The following is a 19,974-nucleotide window of genomic DNA, read 5'->3' as shown; positions in this document are numbered from 1 at the left end:
TCCTTCAAACTATTCTAAAATAAATCAACGTGTTTATTATCAAAACATTCAGGTTTGCCCGTGTCTGCTTACTCTTCTCAGCTGGCAAAAGCTGATTTTGGAAATGCTTCATCTCTAAGGCAAGATTTGGTGACATTCCATGTATCGCTACCTCAAACCACATCAAAAGGTCCTCTGTAACACGAACCTTGTCTTAAAACAGTCTTTAAGAGCTTCAGCTTGGAACATTGAATAAACACCTCGTTCCACTGCCTGTCACTGAGGAGACAAGTTTTGTTAACAGGGCCTTGATCCTTCTTGGACTTCCCCTACCTATGGATTGCTGCAGTACGTGGCTCTCCAAAGGGTTCTACAGGACAGCTGATTCTATTTCAAACCAAAAGAACCCCAACAAACAAAAAAATCCCCAAGCAAACACCGCACAACAGTAAACCAAAAATCAGCAACCAAACACCACACAACAAAAAAACCCAAACGAACCAAAATCCTCCTCCCCAAGCCAGCTGCTTTTTCATTATGGTTCTTATTCCATTCTCTGCTGCACCAGGTGAAGGTTACCAGCCTGGTACATCTATCTGCTAGAGCTCGTTGTGATCTTAAACAGAATAGAGCAAGAACTAGAATTAGGGTAGACCAAGAGCTGGATTAGAACAGAATAAGGGAAAAACGAGGGGGAAATTAGAGTCAGAATAGATCCAAATTGCTCCTCAGTGCCCCTCCACCTGCAATGCAGCACACTGAGCTCTCCCTCTGTGGCTCTGGCTGCAGCAGCAGCATCTGCTGAGGGGGAGAGCCATCAGCTGCACCTGGGAAATGCTCCTGCATTTTGTCACTGGAGAAACATTTCAGGACCCTCCCAATTGCCTGCTCTGGGGAGAGGAGTAGGACACTGCAAGATGTTATTTTTCTGGTTCCCCGTCCATTGAAAGCCTGAGTTTTATGCCTTATACCCAGTAGATTTTCCTGTCATGGTTCAGTTTCATTTGTTTTGTTCTAAGTGTCAGCAAAAGATAGGGCTGAGCAAGGAAAAAAAAAACAGGAGAGTGTTTCTCTGTGGCGGAGCAGTGCCTGGATGGGACTGGCAGGTGATGCCATAGTCCAACCCTCGTCCTGCCCCTCGGAGGTTCCAAAGCTCTGCTGCAGCCCATTGTCAGTCCTACCAAACCTTCACAGCAGTGCAAGCATGAGAAATCAATCTCAATTCATTCAGTTCGTGCTTTCTGAAAGAGCAGCACGCACAGATGACGCTGAGAGGGGCTGCTTTGCTTTTCTGCTGATCTCGTTATAAGCCAAGACGACGACAATCTCATTTCATCGGCCGCAAAACAAACGGCGTGTTCGGTTTGAACATCCAGCCCAAATCTCTTCTGGTTATAACGTGAGTTTAAACTTATGCAGCATGTTCATTAGCATAAACAAGCCGCAAAATGGCCAGAAAACTAATTCCATCCCTCGTAATCTGCCATCAGAAAACCCCAAAGAAATAAACGTTGGCATGTCGGCTTTGCTTTCACTTTGCTCTCAAGGCTTTGGAAAGATCAGCTGAAAAGTTTTCCTTCCAGATAATCTGAAGGGTCTAAACAAACCAGAGAATGCTTCCAGATGTTTTTCTTTCAAGCATATCTTAATAAATCTCTCTGAATAAAGAAAACTTAAAGGTAGATAAATAGTATCTTGGAGAATAAGGAATTAGGGAAGGGCTCTAAGCATTACAAAATGATACTCATGCTTCATTTCAATTGATTTTGTCTACCTAATCAGTAAAATTGACAACAACAACTTGACTGTCTTCTTCAGGAAAGGGAACAAAATATTATTTTAAAATATGAGATAATTTCAGTTTAATAAATATGACATGTGGGTAATGGGATCTGCATGAAAAATTTAAGAAGCATTGCTCTTCATCATTAAATTCAAGTTAATCAGCATATTCTGCTGCAGATTCAATTGAAAACCACTACTCTTAATGTATTAGTCAGTCATAAATATCAATTCAGTTTCCATGCAAAACAATATAAATCTGCAATAAACAGCTAAATCATTCTGGAAGTGAAAGTTTGCCTATACAGCAGCCTCAATAACAACAGAGAAAATAAACAACTGAAAAGCCATAACAATGGTACTTCTCCACTGCCAGGACTATATGGTACAACATACTGTGCCTAAACAAACTCATATAACTGATAAAAAATTATGATAACCAAGAGGCACAATGACAAAAATCTATAGTTACTTGGTTATCAAATGTTAGAAATTATTGCTTGAAAAATATGTTAATTTTTAATGCCATATGGGAGAGGGGAAGGGTCTGTCAGAGCACAACTCCGATGAAAATCTCCTTATCGAGCTTGACAGATAACCAAATAAACAGACTGACAGATAGACAGAAACTGCATATGGCTCGTTTCCTTCAAAAAAAATGGACTGGAAAGAAGGTCTTGCTCCTAATGATCACTCCATGTATTGCAGGGATTCTGGCAGCACCCACAAACCTGGGGAGAACAATGAAACCAGAGAGAGAAACACCCCCGAGGGCACGGGAGAACAGAACGAATCCAAGAGGAGCGTCCCTTTCCTGTGCCTGGATTTCTCCATTAATGTCGTGCAGGTGTCCTGGCTGCTTGGGAGAGGAGCTGCAGCAGCCTGGAGAAGCTCCTGGGGGTGAGTTACCTCACCCCGAGAGAGGGAAGAGAGGAAGAAAGCGCAGGGATGGGAACAGCAGGGCACGGAACGAAGACAGGCTTGTAAAACCTCATTAACTTAGTCTTGGCTTTCCAAATCTAAACCTAACAGCTGCTCCCAAACTCCAGCCGTGGGGGAACAGCCAGGTCTGGCCAAGCTGGGGAAAGCTGTCCCAGGTTGTCCACGGCAGCAACCTGTGGGAACACCGAGATCCACGGAGAGGGGCCGGCGCTGCCAGCTCCGAGCGCTGCCCTAAGTGGGAACAGACTTTTATTGGAGTGTTTTCCTCTCCCATGAGTTACTGTTCATCATTTTCTTATTTTCTGTTTGGCAAATAGGAACGGTATAATACCAAGTTTGAACTAAATTTCTCCATGACTGTAAAAATATTTTTGATTAAACAGATGTCAGCAAAATTTTATGGAGTGAAAATTGAGTAACAGATGGCGAGGTCTGTGGAGTTCAAAGAGGCTGGATTTTATTAAAAAGGAAATTTGAGGAAAAGAATTATTTTGCTGGAAATATTGATGCAGTGTTTAGGCAAATGTAGAAGTATTCCTACTTGATAGAAAACAGTAAGTTCAAAAAAAATGAAAATAGATGTATTCATGCCAGGAACCTCAGACCATTATAAAAGGGGATTTATTCCACCTTTTTTTGCTGGATACAGCTTTTCATCCACAACATCAAGGTTCTCAAAGAAAAATAATTTACTCCAAGGGGGAGAAAAAAAACCCAACTGCCAAACCAAAAATAACAATGACCTTGATTAAACATTCTGGACAAAATACATCCTTTATGTGACACATAAGCTGTTGTGAAAGACAATAAATAGTTATCCCAAACTTATAATAAGTATTAAACAAAATTGCAAGTAATGGCATATGTCCTATAGGAAATAAGACTGAGAAGGATTATAACTCCTGACTACCATTAATGTATCACCTCTTTTTCCAGCTTTACCACTTGGAATGGTAAAAAAATATTGCCATCAGTGGAACACAGACAGAGTCAATGAAATGAAAAAAATGGCATAAATACAATGAAATGAAAAAAAATGTCATAAATATAATTATTAATGCGGAACATGAGTTCTTTCCCTATTCCTATGGCTCTCAAATCTTTTTCTTTTCAAGCTAATATTTAGCACATTTCATTACATCATTGATAAAAAAAAAAAAAAATCAAAAGGCAGAAGTAGTTTCAAATTCACGACCAGGCTCATTGTGCATCAAAGAGAGAGCTGCAGTGCCCTGTGGAACAGCAGTCAGTGAGCTACTTCAGATGTCCATGGGGAAATACTTGGGGAAATCTGAGTTTCAGAACACTTAACCATGTGGAGAAGAGCTACCTGTTCTCCAAATAAGTTGGTTCACAGCTGGGAGAGAGGCTTTACCTCCACAACATGGGTTTCTTCCGAGCTGACAGAGCCCCAGACAAGCAGCACCAGCCCGTGGGGCTGAGTCTGCACCAACACAGTTCAGCTCTATCCAGAGTCCAATTCTCATCTCCCCCCCCAAAAACCTACTGGATGCTCGTTCTGGCTCTGATCTGCTCCTCATGCAGCACAGAGCTGAGTTCTGGTGCTCCCTTGGACCAAAGCTCTGAGTACACACCGACATCACCAGTGGTAAAACGATCACAACGACATAACAAATAGATATCTTTGATCTTGTGTCTTAATTTCTCAGTGACATCTTCTCCCAGGTACTTAAACTGTGCTGTCAGGATTCCTGCTGTGTGCAGTCTCAGAGAGAGTGGAGGCTGCTCTATCCTCACACTTCAGAAATGGTGCTTATTTTTCAGAAAGTGGCACAATAAACTGAGAGCCCCCAAGCCTGTAAGTGCAGAAACAGGGCTTCCAGCTCACCAGCAGCGAAACTTATGGTTTATAAACTAAGTCAGGTCTTATCAGTGGTTTTAGAGTTTGACACCAACACCTCAAGAAACAGACATTTTGTTACAAAGACAGTATTTTACCAGTGAAATACAGCCAGCTTACGTTTGACAGAGTGATAAAAGAATCAATTAATTCAAACCTCCACAAAGCAAAATACCCTCCTCGAATTCTACACTTGAGGAGTTTGTACAAGCACAAGGTATTCAGAAGCAATGTTTAGCTTTCCAAGTTATCCATCATTCCTTCATCTCTACTGATCCATTTATCAGCCACATCCAGGATCTTACACTTGTTCAGAAACAACAAATAAAAACATGAAAAAGTTTTTGGTTTATGTTACTACCAGAGTAATTTGGATAATGTTTAGTACAGCCCTCCAGCCTTCCCAAGAACCAACTGATGGGATTCAAGCACTTTGAAAGCACATACATGTTGTCTAAAATATTTTCACATGCTTTTAGATATAGCAATTCTGTATTTAAACAAGCAGAAAAAGGGAACATTGGAGGTGGGTGTTAATTACTCCTATTTACAGGCTTCTTTTGGCAGTTTTCCATATTGCTTAAAATTGAAGTCGTAACTTATTTTCAGTGATTCAAAAATCAAGGCAAGAGACAGAAATTCATCAGAAAAACGAGAGGCTACTTTTCCAGACATATAAAACAAAATACAGCTTACATGTCTCATGCATCAGGTTTTAGATCTAACCTTTCTCTTCTGAAGGCAAACGTGATGATCAATCTACCAAAATCCTAAAATAGTTACCCAGATACCTCCTCTTAATCTTCAGCTGTTCAAGGATTCGACAAATTTCAAATGAACTCTTAAGCACTGGACATTTTGGTTTTTGAAGTGTTCAGTGTTAATGGCATGAAAATATCACTCCAAATGTTTAAAAGGGATTTCAAAGCTTGACCCAAGCTGATAACCCAGATTTTCATTTCTGGATATTGAAGATAAAATGGCTGAGGACTTATAGAGAGGAGAAACCAGTTTTACAGCAGCATTTTAAGTTGTGATAAAATTCCTAAATATAAATGCCCAAAGTTCATGTGGTAGAGTGTTCATTGGGTATTTTTTAAAGCGAGACACAAGGAATGATCTTCAAAATTCACAAGAATTTAAGAAATAAGTAAGTTGTATTTAACCTCTGCACAAGAGGCAGTTTAGTATTTAGAAAGATCCTAAGGAAGGTCTCATTCTCATCAGATCATCTTTCTTCAGCTTTGGAGGAAGAAGTGTTAATTCTCATCCTTCCCCATCTTCTGAGTCACTTTAGGATTCATTGTCCATGTGGGAAAGGAAATAATTTGACCTCTTGAAGAGAAGGAAAAGCCAACTGGGAAGGTCATGTCTAGAGAGAGATCACTGCTTCATATTCCACATCAAAGTTAGGGGGCCTCAGTCCAGTTTGTCAGGGCCAAACCTGACAACTACCAGAGAGGTTTACTGTGAACTGAGACAAAGAAAAAGTATTCTTGGTACAACCTTATGGAGGTTCCTTATGGAACCTTTTTTTTTCCTGCAGTGAAAGGCAGGAAAAGTTGATCTAAAAAATACCAGATCATTTGCAAATAGATTCAGAAAGAAGAAAAAAAAAATATCAATATGCCCAACACTCCCCCCATTGAATGAACTTGCTTAGAAATGAAAAGAACTTGCTAAAAGCATCACTTTAAGGTGCTTTTAAACACCTACATGGGTACTTGCTACCATATTGCAACCAGAACTTTCTGAAAAGCTGCCTATTGAACACTTTCACTGATGAGTTCCAGTTGAGATCAAATCCCATGTCCACATTGCACACAGTACCAGAGAGAACAATGCACTGCAGAGGTGCTGTTCTCAGTCCATATTAATAAAAGAATTAAATGGCAGTTCAATCAGTCAACTGTTTAGAGCAGAAAAACTTTTGAATAATAAAGCCCAAAATTACTTTTTTCTGACTTAGATCAATACTAAACTTATCTCTTTGTTGAGAATTTCTGCCATTTAGAACTGCTGGTGCCAACAGGTGGGAGCAACCGCTGTGAGGCAGAAGGGCAGTATCTGGATACAGGATTCGAGGGCAGAGCCCAGACACTTTCACAGGGAGTGATAAGTACTTTATTATTATTATTTTATTTACCAGACACTGCTCTGTGCCTTGGGAAAGCCAGTGGATCTCTGAAAGCAGTTTGTGGCACTGTGCACGACCACCACAGACACCTCCCGAGACAGGGATGTCACAAGGAGACAACGAGGGAACTGTCCCACCAAACACAGCTTTGCATTGAATGCCTTCTTTAATGGAAGCTGAAAGCACACTGCTCAAGATGATAATTAAAAAAAAAAAAGAAACCAAACAGTTAAAGTCTGTCTGATTAATTGCTCTACTTGGCTAATTTGATAAGCTCTCAGTCAGTTTTCCATGCCTCCTCCATCGGCTTGATCTGCGCTGTAAATTAATCTAATTAGGAACACCTGCAATCAAAAGCCCCATATCTGCAAAGTTAGACAACTCTTATTTACACCCAGCATTTTTTTAAAGGTCAGTTATAAACCCCTTCTTGCCACAAGAGACCTTTCTGGGGTAGAAGGAAGGAACATAACAAGGGTTGTGTGCAGCAGAGGAACCGCTCCCTGCACTCAGCAGGGCTTCATTCCCACTGCATTCAGCAGCATAAACTGCCTTCTTCTGGAGAATTCTAATCAAAATGACATTACAGCAGACCAAAGATGACAAACAAGTCACAGTAATTGCAATCTCCAAACCATGCTAATCAGATAAGCCATCTGTGAGGAGGTGAGTGATAATGCCTGGCTCAGTGCAGGTGCCAGGGGGAGCTCACAGTGAACTGGGCACTTCACGAGGAAAGCTCACTGGGTTTGTACCAACACCAGAACCTGCAAACTGATAAAACTATTTTGAAAAGTTCAAAGTCATCCAGAGTGAACGTATGTTAGATAATAAAAGATTAACTGTGTATTTATGCATCTAGATGTATGACTTACCCTTGAATCCCAGCTGAAAAGCCATTTATATTTGCAACAGCTCTTCACACAGGACAGAACTCTTTGCCATTAAACTACAAGCACAAAAGTTGTGCTGCAACAGTTTCAAAAGTATGAACTGTAAACTGATATTCTTTTTTAAAACTAATTGTACTGATAGTTTTAATTGATCCTTCTGATTGCTACTTTATCCTAATTTATTTTTGTGAATATAAATTAGAAACCAAAGGAAGCTCCAAACAATTTTATCTATGAAGATTTTTTGGACTGTATATGCAATTCCCTTTCAAAAAGTATTTTGTGTGCAGAAGTTTTAATGCTCTGTTTTAATGATAATTTTCTGCCTCTCAGAACAATTAAAGGGAGATTGGACATCATAAAATGATTATTTCCATCAAAATCAGAAAAAGTTATAGTTCAATTCATCTGGGGTTTTGTGCTAGCTTTGGTAAAATGTATTTTGAAAAGTAAGACAGACAATAATACCGTCAGGCTTGCCTGACTCAAAAACAATTTGCATTAGTAAACTTTAACTATAAGCCCTTGAGATGACAACAGATTCTTGGATTTGTTGTAAAAAATATTTTAGCTAAACAATGCCAAGCTTGGGGCCTTATGCAGTGATTGTGTTAAGGAAAATTATGAACCTCTGCTTCAGAGAACATCTACAAAGCTTGCAGAGGATTCCTGCTAGAATGAAAGGCACCTCTATCACACCTCAGAGCACAAAATATTGGTCTGGTATTTTAAAACTGAGAAGGTAAGAAAATGAAATTATTAATGGAGCCATTAACTGTCTCTCTGGGGCTCCCAGATTAATTTAATTCTCAGAGTAAGTGCTCAGATCCTCACAGCCTTTCCAAACCTCCAGCAAGCACCAGCAGAACTGCTCCAAATACCACTATGTTGTACAGGAGAGAATGGAAAAAATTCATGCATTACATGGGAAAGCTGCTGGGATGCAGGAAAAGAGTAAAAAAACATCACCAAAAAAAAAGGAAACAAAGAAGCTTTGGCATTAAAAGACCTGACAGATGTTAAGCTTTTGTTCTTGCATCAACTCTCTTATTCCAGAGCGATGAGTAATTAAATGTAATGTGCAATTGAGAAAGGGCTTGTCCTTGGTCAGGATCTACAAAGATGCCCATAAACCCTCACCATGGGCTGTTCAAGGCCCTGCAAACCAAACGAGTCCCACTGGGAAGTGGGAATGATTATTAAAATGCCAACGGGTACCCTGGGATTAAACATTCTCATTCAGGAAGCAGCAGCACGTTTATGAATCTGACTGGACTCTCAGAAATACCAATAAGCTTAATTGAAGAGGAATATTGATTACCCTGACAGCTCAACAAGGCACATTTTCCATGGATCACTGAACTTCAGTGAACTAGGGAAGAAGATTAAAAGACTGTGTCCCTCAAAGCCTTGGCCACTCCTCTGACACCCCTAATCCCATCAGTCAGGGAAAGCTGTTTATTATCTTCTGATCTCAGAGGTAGAGGTCACCAAGCAGCTCAAACATCGTTGGGCAGGTAAGAGAGAATTTGGGAGAATAAAAAATAAAAAGCTAAAAAGAAAAAAAAAAGAAAAAAGAAAAAAAAAAGGGAAAAAAAAAAGGGCTGGAGGGAAACAGTGGAACTCCGTGAGGATTCCAGCTACTTCCAGTAAAGAGCATGAGGGAACATAATTAATTCAAAAATATGCATCAGTAAACCCAGAAATACAGAAGAGAAGGTGTTTTCTACTTAACCACTCAAAAAAGAGCAGAACATAGTAGGAAACCATTTGATAAATGTGAGGCTTAATTCCAAAAGCTGGTTTACTCTCGTATCATAATAAAAGTGGTAATTTGCTAATATTTGGAGGAGAAGGGAAAAAGAAGGAACATGTGCTGCTTCAGAGGAGCACAGGAGCTTATTTTGCCTATATAAAATGAGTTTCTGAAATATTTTTAACTGAGTTGTTTTAAGAAGTGCCAAAAAGTTGGCAGCCATGGAGAACTACTTAGCATAGATAAAGAGCCTGAAGACATGGAGCCTGGATAAAATGGGATTCACTGGACCCCAAGCTGGGCCTTTTGTGCTACTGTTTGTATATCTTGTCATCTGGGGACCTGTCCTGAATTAAGGTGCCACTGCACTGCTTAAAACTACAAAATTATCTATCCTGTCCTGTGCTGTCTGCAATTTGTAACAACCATTGAGGTTTGGAGGCCATCCGAGGTCCTTCAGAGATTCTTAAAACTCAGTTTGCACTGGATGTTGTACAAAACATGTTGGAGATTTGTCACCGGTTCAGTAGAAAACAGAGACTAAATTCATGTCCATGTGTTTATGTTCATTTCAAATGACTGACTGACAAAATAACAGAACATCCCCTGGAATATAAAAAGATGGAATAAGGCTCACCATGAACATAGCGCAGAGTGAGACACAATCTTCGTGCCACAGCATGCAAGACCTAGGAAAAATAAAAAAAAAAAAACAGTTTACATTCTGGAAATATAAATTCTGACTGAATATAATGAATGTAAAGTCAAAGAAAAAAAAAGCAGTCCAGCCATTTAATACATCTGGGTTTATTTATATCCAAATGGTTTTATTGCACAATTAATAAAATTAAGCTCATCTCTTCTGTATTACTCCCTGACAGGAAACTTAAAAGTGAGTCTTAAAAAAATAAAAACATAACACACCCTCAAAAAGTAAAATCTAACACACCTTCCAATATAACTGAAGCATTAAAAATTGTCTAAATCCAGAAAAACCTGAATAATAATGCACACAAAAGTTATTACAGTTATTGTCACTTATAATTATTTTGTAGTAGCACTCACGTCTGTAAGTCTTAAACAGAACTAATAAACTCAATATTCCCTAGAATCAAATATTTTGAAAGGGATATGTTTACTAAATAAATATATACATGAATCAAGGCACATGAAAGTTTTACTCTGCTACTCTTGGAGACGAAAACAAACGTCTCTTCCAAGAATTACATCAAGACAAACACACAGGTACCTCTCTGGTTCAAAAATCTGATGACAGGATTAAATTTACAACAGAGAATCTATTTCAAAGCCTTCTGGAGATGATTTTAAGTAAGCAGAGACTTAATAGTGTGTGGAGTGTATTTGTCAAGATGCAACTTGCCAAGCAATCAGGGTTGTTAACCAGCATCTCCCAGTGCCCAGGGAATGGACTCCCTAAGCTGGGAGATTTCTGCAGGAACACGCAGTGACAGCCCTCTAAGAGCTTCAGGACAGAGATATTCAACAGCAGTTCCTCTCCCAACTTCTAAAGGCCCTTTGGAATGCACCAGAGTGAATCCCAAAGTGAATGTACATCATGCCATGAACGGCCAAAAAGCGATTCCTTGAGTCACCGAGTTTTACTGTGAACACCGCGCAACTGCTCGGGCCAGGAATTAAAAGGACAAAAGGACAATGCCACTTCTTTGAGAGGCAAAGCTAAGTTAGGGAGGTGACACATCAAGAATTAAATTGAAGTCTGGTAGAGGGAGAGGAAGCCTAACCCACTTGACAGAAGTGTCACGGAATCTAATTACTACAAGTGACAAAAATGTCGTTTTTTCATCCTGTGCTCACAGAAATACTTACAGTAGTTCCAAGACAAACATGTTGTTCCACCACCTGGGCTACCAACATCAGTTTAGCACATTTATCCCAGAGATTTCCCATTGTGGAAATCCGTGAAAACGTCCTAAAACTAGAGTTCTATCATTTTGAATTGCACACAGAGAGCTGGAGCTAAACTAAAGGAAGTCCACCTTCTCCATAATTTGGCAATGCAATCCAGGCACTGGATACCACTCCTGATTATTTGCAGGGAACTCCAAGACTCAAACTGCAAATCAGGAGAAACATTAGCGGAAAATACCCAAACACAAGAGCTTTAAAGTACAGCAGGTCAAAACAACTTTGCCAGCAGAGATGAAAATGATGAAAAGTAAATTCAATGAGTGAGAAGCGACTCCCAGGGCAGTGATGGGAATACTTGGCTGTGTCCTGTCCACATCCCAGTTCCAACACCTGTTGTGGGAGGCTTAGATTGCAAAAAGTGTCTTTCTGCCTAGCAGGACAAGGATGTCATTAAACCTCCTGCCTCCATTTGCCTCAGCAGTAAAGTTCTCCCACTTCTACAAGACTGGTTTTGAGTATAAATTCAGGACAAAATAAAGGTGCCCAAATACTGGGGTGATAAATTAAAGTGAATGTCTAATCAGTATTCTCAGTATGTTTCTCTGACTCTATAAAGACTCAACATTTTCAGACTGGGAAGGATAAAACCATAGGCCAGCAGTAATCAGAGCTAGTTTTAAAATGCATTGTTGCTTTGATCAGGGATTACTGAAGGCTCCACCAGACCAGTATTTATTTATTCTTTGAACTAGCATTCCCAGACTTTCAGAAAATTTTAATTGTCAGAGGTACTGCATATTGCTGTAAAAACTCCCTGCGAAGGAGTTTGATCTAGGAAAGCCAGTCACTCATGAAAAAAATTACATTCATACAAAATTTATCATTAAATAAAAACCTTTGAGGTTCATTCATTTCCCTAAACAGCTTAAACCCTTGCTGGAGCAGAAATTCACCGTGCCTGCAAATCAGACATTTGCTGCAGTTGGCTGAAAATATGAATAACCATAAAGAAATTGATAATCAAAGAATTTGCTAGAGAAAAAGTAAAAAGAAAAGTTCATTGATTTTCAAGACTGCTTTTGCCAAGGAAAAGCTTTCACTCTCCCAAGTCAAACTGAAGATGGAACTATAGAGAAACTGCCATGAGTTCCCATTTATTCTATATCCTAAAAATCTGGGATTGCTGCAGAGGTGGCAATGGCAGACTCCTCATCAACAACCAGTTTCTTACAAGAAAGCAAATGGATTCTGTTTGGGGTGCAAGGGCATGAGAGAAACTCGAAGTATTAAAAAGAGTCTTCTAAAAGTGGTAGAGGGGGGGCAGGGGAAGTTCTTATGGCCCTCTGTCAGTCACCTCTGGGATGTTCAACTGTTGCCAAAAGTTCTGGGAACTTTTCGTTTTCTTTAAAAACAAATTCACAGATACTTCTCCTTACATTTTGGGCTGCTTAAAGGGCTTTAACACATCAGTCAGAGCAGTTAAAGTCTACTCCAAGAGCTGTAACCCCACCAGGTGTTTCCACACAACCAACTTCTTACAAATTATACAAGAACAGAACTACAACAGCTCCAAGATCAGTCTGAGGGTGATTAAAGACTGGTTGCAGCCACTCAGACAAGTGAAATCTGTAAAACATTGCATGGTCCCTTCTTATAAGACCCTGAGCTGTCCAAGCTTGTGCAGTCACTGTCCCTCACCTCACCTAGAGTCGTTTTTTTCATCCTGCTACACCATAGAGCTGTTTTTTGTTTGATGGGTTCTTGATTGTTTGCTTTGCCTTTTAACCCCTGAATGCTCCAGCAAACAAAGAAGGTGTGCAACTGTTTTATCACCTCTTAAAAACTCAACTATGACGTTGCAGTTGAATTTTCTGAGTCAATGCTGTACTGCTAAAATCTTTATCATTTACCCAGTATTCTGTGGCAATTAGGAACAGCAGTCAATAGGTTTATTTTTAGTAAGAGCACCTCATTCACACATTTTGCAGTGCTGCACGGGGATCACTGATCTCTATGCATGACTGCAGTGATAAAATCTGGCAACACTCTTTAATAACTGTTTAAACTGTTCTAGGCGTGTACTTCGAGCAATATACAATTATTCCAGCACCTAAAAAGAGCTTTTCCACTTGCAGTATTTTCCACTACTCAGTATGTGCACCCTTGTAATCAGATTGTTAAGATTTTCCATTATTTCCTTCATTTTGTTTACTCCTTTTCAGCCACTGGACAAAGGTGTCTCTGCCCATGGCAGGGGTTGGAATTAGATGATCTTCAAGGTCCCTTCCAGCCCAAATCGTTCTGTGATTCTATGATTCATGAAAAATGGTTTAAATGGAATTTGCAAAGGCTAGACTGAGAGATTCTTATCTTGATGCACAAATCCAAGAGGATCAGGTTGAAAATTACATTTTTCCATCAACACAGGTATATAGAGAATGGTCACCATAAGAACTAAAATTTAACAAAATTATAAAGATAACATCAATTTTTGGCATGACACCAAACAAAGACAAAATTAGATCTGACCGAGCTACACAATGAAGTTGCATTGTATTTTTCAATTTACAACAATTTCCAGTAACAGGTCCACTGCAGCACCACTGGAGTTCTTTCTACTTCCTCTCTAAATGTTCTTGAATGCTGCTTCTATACAGCAACATCTCTTGAGATAAAAGAAATTGAATTTGTTGAAGTTATCATGGATGTAGATTTTGAATCAAGCATAACACTGTTGTTTATATAAAGGGTGACAGAGCTTTGGGTGAAGCAGGGATAAAGAAAAGCTGTGTTAGGATGTCTCTGGGAGGAAATGAGTCCTGTTGGCCTGTGCATCCACCTCGTGCAGTGGAAGAGAACTCAAAACTCCACTCAGCTCTTGTATCCTAGGACAGAGTTTCCTGATGTTTGAAAATGGAATGAATGAAACTCTAGACCAGAGAGCATCACATGCCACTGGAGTGGAAATTTTAGCAGAAAATATATACAGCATGAGGTCAAGGCACTAGCAAAAAGCCCATAATGAACTACCACCTCCATCTGAAGCTGGTGGAGAAATGAAACCAGAACATTTGAGAATCAGGGAGGGCAAGAGGAGAAATTACACTGATATTTGGAAAACACATTACACCACGGAAGGAGGAGAAATTACTACTTTTTTAATTAAATGTTTGTTGTGAGGGGTTTGTCTTCCCCTTATCACCCCCCTGCAGTGATACAGACCTCAACTACACAGACCTTCAACTGCTGCCACCTTCCACGAGTGCAGCACTATTCCAAGTTTAGCTTACATTGTAAAATTCATGTCATTCCTCTTCTAAGTCCCCGGGATTTCAGTATTTGTAATTACAGCATTAGAAAACAAAACTGACAGCACCATGAGAGCTCAGGATGTCAAACAGGCAGCAAAACCTGTGGCACAGGTGGCTGTGGCACACCTACTGTCATCTCTCAGCAGGTGACAAACTGCAAAAGCAACAAGAGATGGGTTTCCTTGTTCTATTAAATGAGTCAGAGACGTTCCTCTAAAGAGCTGCTTCTGCATCTCAGACAAGACCTCACTAGAAATGCAAGCTGCAAACACTGACAGCACTCTAATTTTGAAACATGCAGAGCTTGTGCTTCCTTTACCAGCCTGGAGAAGACAAGTCTGAGGGGAGACCTCATTGCAGTTACAACTTCCTCGTGAGGGGAAGAGCAGAGACAGGCACTGATCTCTTATCTCTGGTGATAGAACCCGAGGGAATGGCCTGGAGTGTCAGAGGGGGTTTAGGTTGGATATTAGAAAAAGGTTCGTCCCCCAGAGGGTGGTTGGGCACTGAAGAGACTCCCTAGAGAAATATTCACAGCACCAAGGCTGACAGAGCTCGAGGAGTGTTTGGATGACACTCTCAGGCACACAGTGTGACTCTTGGGGATGGTCCTGCACAGGACTAAAGGTTGGGCTCAACATTTATGGGTCCCCTCCAACTCAGCAGATTCTGTGATTCTGTGAAATACTGACATAAAAATAAAAGTGACATTCCTGGCACCTTGAGTTGCTCTTGAAGCCAGAACAGGGTTGTAGGCACCAAGCAGACAACACTGCTGTTGTTAGAGATGCATTAGTTAAAATAATCCCATTTGTTCTGCTTGGAGATCTGAGATGACTGATCCTCTCACCGCATTAGTGACCTGAGCTGTTGGGAAGGAGAAGACAGCAGAGCTGAGGGTAGAAGTGTTCCTGTGCAATGTCACAGCCACATCTGGCGGTGACTGTGCTCAGTGGGACAGCAGAGTCTTGACTGAGACATCACAATGTGCTGCAGATTTCTTTGGGGATGCTTTGTCAATGGAAGTGTCATTCTGCTGGATGGAAGGGAAAAATGTTTGGGGGTGGGTTTTGGCTTGGGGGTTTTTTGGGTGTTTTTTTCCCTTTTTCTGTATTTCTTTACCTTGTCTTTACTTTCAAGGCACAGAGTTAGAATGATAAAAAAAGGCATTTAACACATAAGAAACTAATTCTAACTTCAATCCTCAGTACATTTATGTGTGCAAGTATTTCATCCAAAGCCTATTTTATATGTTAAGTTCACAAACATGACTTAACAACTTTACCCAAATCATACAACGGATCATGATGAATTTGATGTTAAAATTCCTTTCAGTGCAGTGTGATTTGTATATTGGTTTATACTAAATTGTGTATGGTTAGTAGTTTAAGACATTGTTCTGTATTATGCATTTTATTTTAAGGCCATCTACTGTAGATTTAAAACAGGGGGGGAAAAAACCATGTAGGGGTCTTTCAAGTAGTAAACATCTCTGTTCCCCAGAGGTATTCAGTCTTAAAATAAATAATGAAACAGGGATTTAAGATTTTAACTGCTGGAATCAAAGCCATACATTTCAAAAGACTCAAGGTGATGTCTGACCTTCATTTGCCTGAGCGTTGTTCATGTCCCAGGAGATCAGACTTCTCTTCTTCTGAGACTGTTTTGGTTATAAAAACATTTACTAGCTCAAAAGGCACAGTAATATCTTTACCTCAGTCATATTAGACATATATTTTCTAAATATTCCATTTTATTTCTAACAAATGGGGCTGGATTTGTAGCAGAACTCAAACAAAATCAAAGAAAATGAAACAATTATGACCCAGTTTATTCACAAACTCCTTCACTGTTTCTATTTGCCAGCACTTCATAAACTACAGTTATTACTAATTCCTTTAATAATTTGGCTTGCTGACCCTAGAAGATTATCTGGTCTAGAAGAATCCCAAAATAATAAAAATCATATTATATTACAGAGCTTTACAGCTGTATTCAACGTAGATACACAAATGTTTTCTCCCAGAGATCAGTTCAGTGATCCAATAATACTTCTAAACAGTTTAAGACTGTACAATAAACACCTTATAAAAACTGCTTCAAAAAGAAATCAGATTCAACTCTTATAAAATCTGAAAAAAAAAATGTAAATTGTATTTGAAAGATGAGGGGGGTTATTAGGAAAGAAAACCATCTTTTCTTTTTTCTGAAAGCACAAGTCAGGGACGAACAAAACGCTGTTTTTCCGGCATTCCCATCTAGCAATCCCCTATTTCTTAGGCATGTGAGGCTTCCTGGGTGCTGCCTGTGTGCCAAGGTGGCGCTCAGCCAGCAAACAGCCCAGGATCCAGCTCTGGCACGGCCACCTGCACACAGAAAGGGAATCAGATGGAGCACCCACATGGCACCAGCTCCGCCGTCACCTCCGCTGCTGTGCCAGCGTGGGCACAGCCACACCACATGTCTCCTCAGGCTGCAGCAAACCTGCTCCAAGCTGCCACAGAACCACAGAATACGCTGAGTTGGAAGGGACCCACAAGGATCATCGGGTCCAACTGTGTGCCAAAAGGAGAAGAAAATAGAATTTGTGTCGTTTCTTGGGGGAAGAAACGACGTGACCACGGGCTACAAATAAGACAGCCAGACAAAAGACACATCCCTGCAGAGCACAAGGAAATGGGTTTGCTGTGCCCTGTGTTGGCAAACAGCACCACAGCACAGCCTGTCAGTGGGGGACAAGCAAAAGCACAGAGCAAACAACTTGATTTAGCAAAAAATACAGGTTGCTCACCTATCTCAACAAATGAGAGGTTTAACGAGCAGAGCCACCCAACAGGTATTTCCCTTTAGCCAGCATTAAATAAAACTGCTCATGGGGAAGAGGAGCCCATCATTCTCCCTCAGTGGTCTTAAACTCATCAGCAAGGAACAGTTCCATTACCCCAGCCCTGTGGACAAGTTGCTCCTTTGTTTCATCTCATTTACAATCCTCCAAAATCTTCTGACAGAACAGAAGTGCCATGCCAAAGTCCAAATACTCTTCCCCCTTAGAGGCATTAGGAAAAAGCAGATATCCCTCTTGATTTCCTGTCTGTACAACTCACCACTGGTACTTTTGAGCTGTACTTCCTTAACTGTCTAATGAACATGGACTCATTCTCTCCTTTCTAATTTCTTAATATACGCAAATGTACTACAAAAATTTCCAAGGCATTTAATTAAAACTGGATATCAATTTCTCATTAGAAATCTCTGCAGCAGTTCTGGGAGTCTCAGCCTCCTCTCTGTGATTTCATTAAAAGAAAAAAAAAAATCCATGTAAGTGGTCAAGGAATCGTAAAAATTTGTACTGTATGAATGTAATTTTTATTTTTATTCATGAAGAAATATTTTTAAAGACTCTGTTCAGTGACAGAGCATTTAAAATGGTGTTATGCAATAACTAGTTCAACAGCTTCCCCCACCATGTGCTTTTCTCTGCATGTACATTTTTGAAGTTATTTCTAAGGCAATAACTCGATATCAAAAGTTTAATTTCAGACTGTGACAGATGACAAATATCTTCTCCCTATTTAAGTGCTCCCCCCACAGTGCTATTCTGGTCTGTGCAGAATATAAATGACCAACTGAAGGGAAAGAAAAAAAAAGGCAAAAGCATTTTTCAAGGTTTTTCATTAAAATCCACACATAGGAGAGAATTAATATGAGGGGGGAAAGATGGTCCCCTCCCCAAATGATGCTGATTAAAGCAAATTTCATCAGAGGCTTCAAAGATTTGCTTAGCAATACATCACTCTCTTATACCCTCCCAAGGCAGAAAATATGCATTGAGAATTTGGTAGCTACATTTATTGTAAATACATTTGTGACACTGCAACAGAGGAATGCTGCCAGACTGCTCCATGGACACGGGAAGGAAAATTCCTGCAATCTTCTCCTAGTGTAAAGGACTGCACTAAGTTTAACCCAACAGTTCAGTGTGTGCTTAAATGCTGAACTTGGCCACATCTCCAAAACTCACAGTGCTGCAAGTCCTCATGCAAGAAAGATGAATCAATCTTAAACCCAAAGTGCCTGGTAAGAATATTAACCTTTTTAGTAATGCAAAGAAATAGGTTTAAGCCCTTGCTCTACTTGCTGTTATAGCAGAATTTCACAAGGCCATCCGTGATTCTGCCTGCAAGGGCCACACCATCAGGGAGTTTGGATCATGTTATTATTTTTCAAGTATTAAAGACCAGGAATTTTCTTTTTTTTGTGCTTCCTTCTGCTTCTTCGTCACCTGAATATCACTGGGAGTATTCTGAGCTGATGCACACAGGAAAATAACTTCATTCAAGAGAATGAAGTTCTCTCAACCACTAGAGAAAACCACTCACACACTTCGAGTCAAGCCTAAGAAGCAGAAGGGCTGCCATTCTGTTCTCATCTTGTTTGGGTGGCTGGCAGACTGTGCATCCTGTGCTACAAAGGTCATATCCATAGGCCAGGCCTGCCAAGGGATAACCTGCAGCTTAACTAAATATATTCTCAGACCGGACTGAAAACTGCCTAATGGAGTTCCCAAGTAGTATAGGCAGAATTATTCTAGCCTAATTTAAAATAACAATTCTTACAAGGAATAGGATTATAATCCTGAAAGGTGATATTTGCTATTGTAGAAAGATATGAAAAAATTTGCAGAAGATGAGCTATATCTGAATCCTTCCTCTGATCTTGCAGCTTTAGAGCAGCTGTTTTCTCAATAGCAACAATATTAAACAAGGTATGTGAATAATGGCAGGACCATAACGACAATTTGTAAAAATTTTGTATATCTTCATACTAAACCATTATGTCTGACACAGTTTCCTCTGTAAACTGGCCTATTGTCCTTTTTTACAGGCATAATATGCTTTGCCTCTTTATTAATGCCTATGACTCGAAGCAGCAATCAGTTAAATTTCCTTTGATTAACTAACATATAGAAATCATTGTCATGGTACATATAGAAGTAGTTCAAGATGAAATCTTTTAATTCAAAAGCAGACAACAGGGTATTTTTATCAATTCAAATCTAATGAGAAGTCAGTGAAAAAATTCCTTGTGATTGACAGGTAACTCCATTCCTAAACTGTTCCTTTTACCATCTGTGGATGGACTCTTGAAAGAATGCTTACAAGAGCTATTGGGAGGAATATTGTTTTCTTTCCAGGATTTTAAGATGCCTCAAACCATCCTCTGTAAGATCACTGGAGCACACCACCAAATACTTCTTTTAAAACCAAAGTGGTTGTAATCTCTCTCCTGTTAAAGGCAAAACAGTGGTCTTTGAGCATAGCACCAAGGAAAAGCATCTTAAAACACTTCTCAGCTCTCCAGACTTCTCCTGCACAGCTTTCCCCCACACTATTGTCACAAAAAGGCACCACTGACAGCTCTTC

General features: G+C 39.9%; 1 protein-coding gene across 10 annotated transcripts in view; it reads right to left on the bottom strand.

The window, feature by feature from the left end:
* ATP2B2 (ATPase plasma membrane Ca2+ transporting 2) overlaps positions 1-19,974 on the bottom strand; it is a 410,328-nt gene that overhangs the window by 299,628 nt on the left and 90,726 nt on the right. For all 10 annotated transcript variants that reach the window (XM_032698697.1, XM_032698692.1, XM_032698702.1 and 7 more), the window contains exon 2: positions 9,988-10,039. The gene's annotated coding sequence lies outside the window, so the exon portion shown is untranslated. The remainder of the gene's footprint in view (positions 1-9,987; positions 10,040-19,974) is intronic.

This window comes from Chiroxiphia lanceolata, chromosome 11 (genome assembly GCF_009829145.1).
Source record: "Chiroxiphia lanceolata isolate bChiLan1 chromosome 11, bChiLan1.pri, whole genome shotgun sequence".
Classification (NCBI taxonomy): Eukaryota; Metazoa; Chordata; class Aves; order Passeriformes; family Pipridae; genus Chiroxiphia; species Chiroxiphia lanceolata.
The sequence above is the reverse complement of the archived record's forward strand: the minus strand, read 5'-3'. Positions and strand labels throughout refer to the sequence as shown.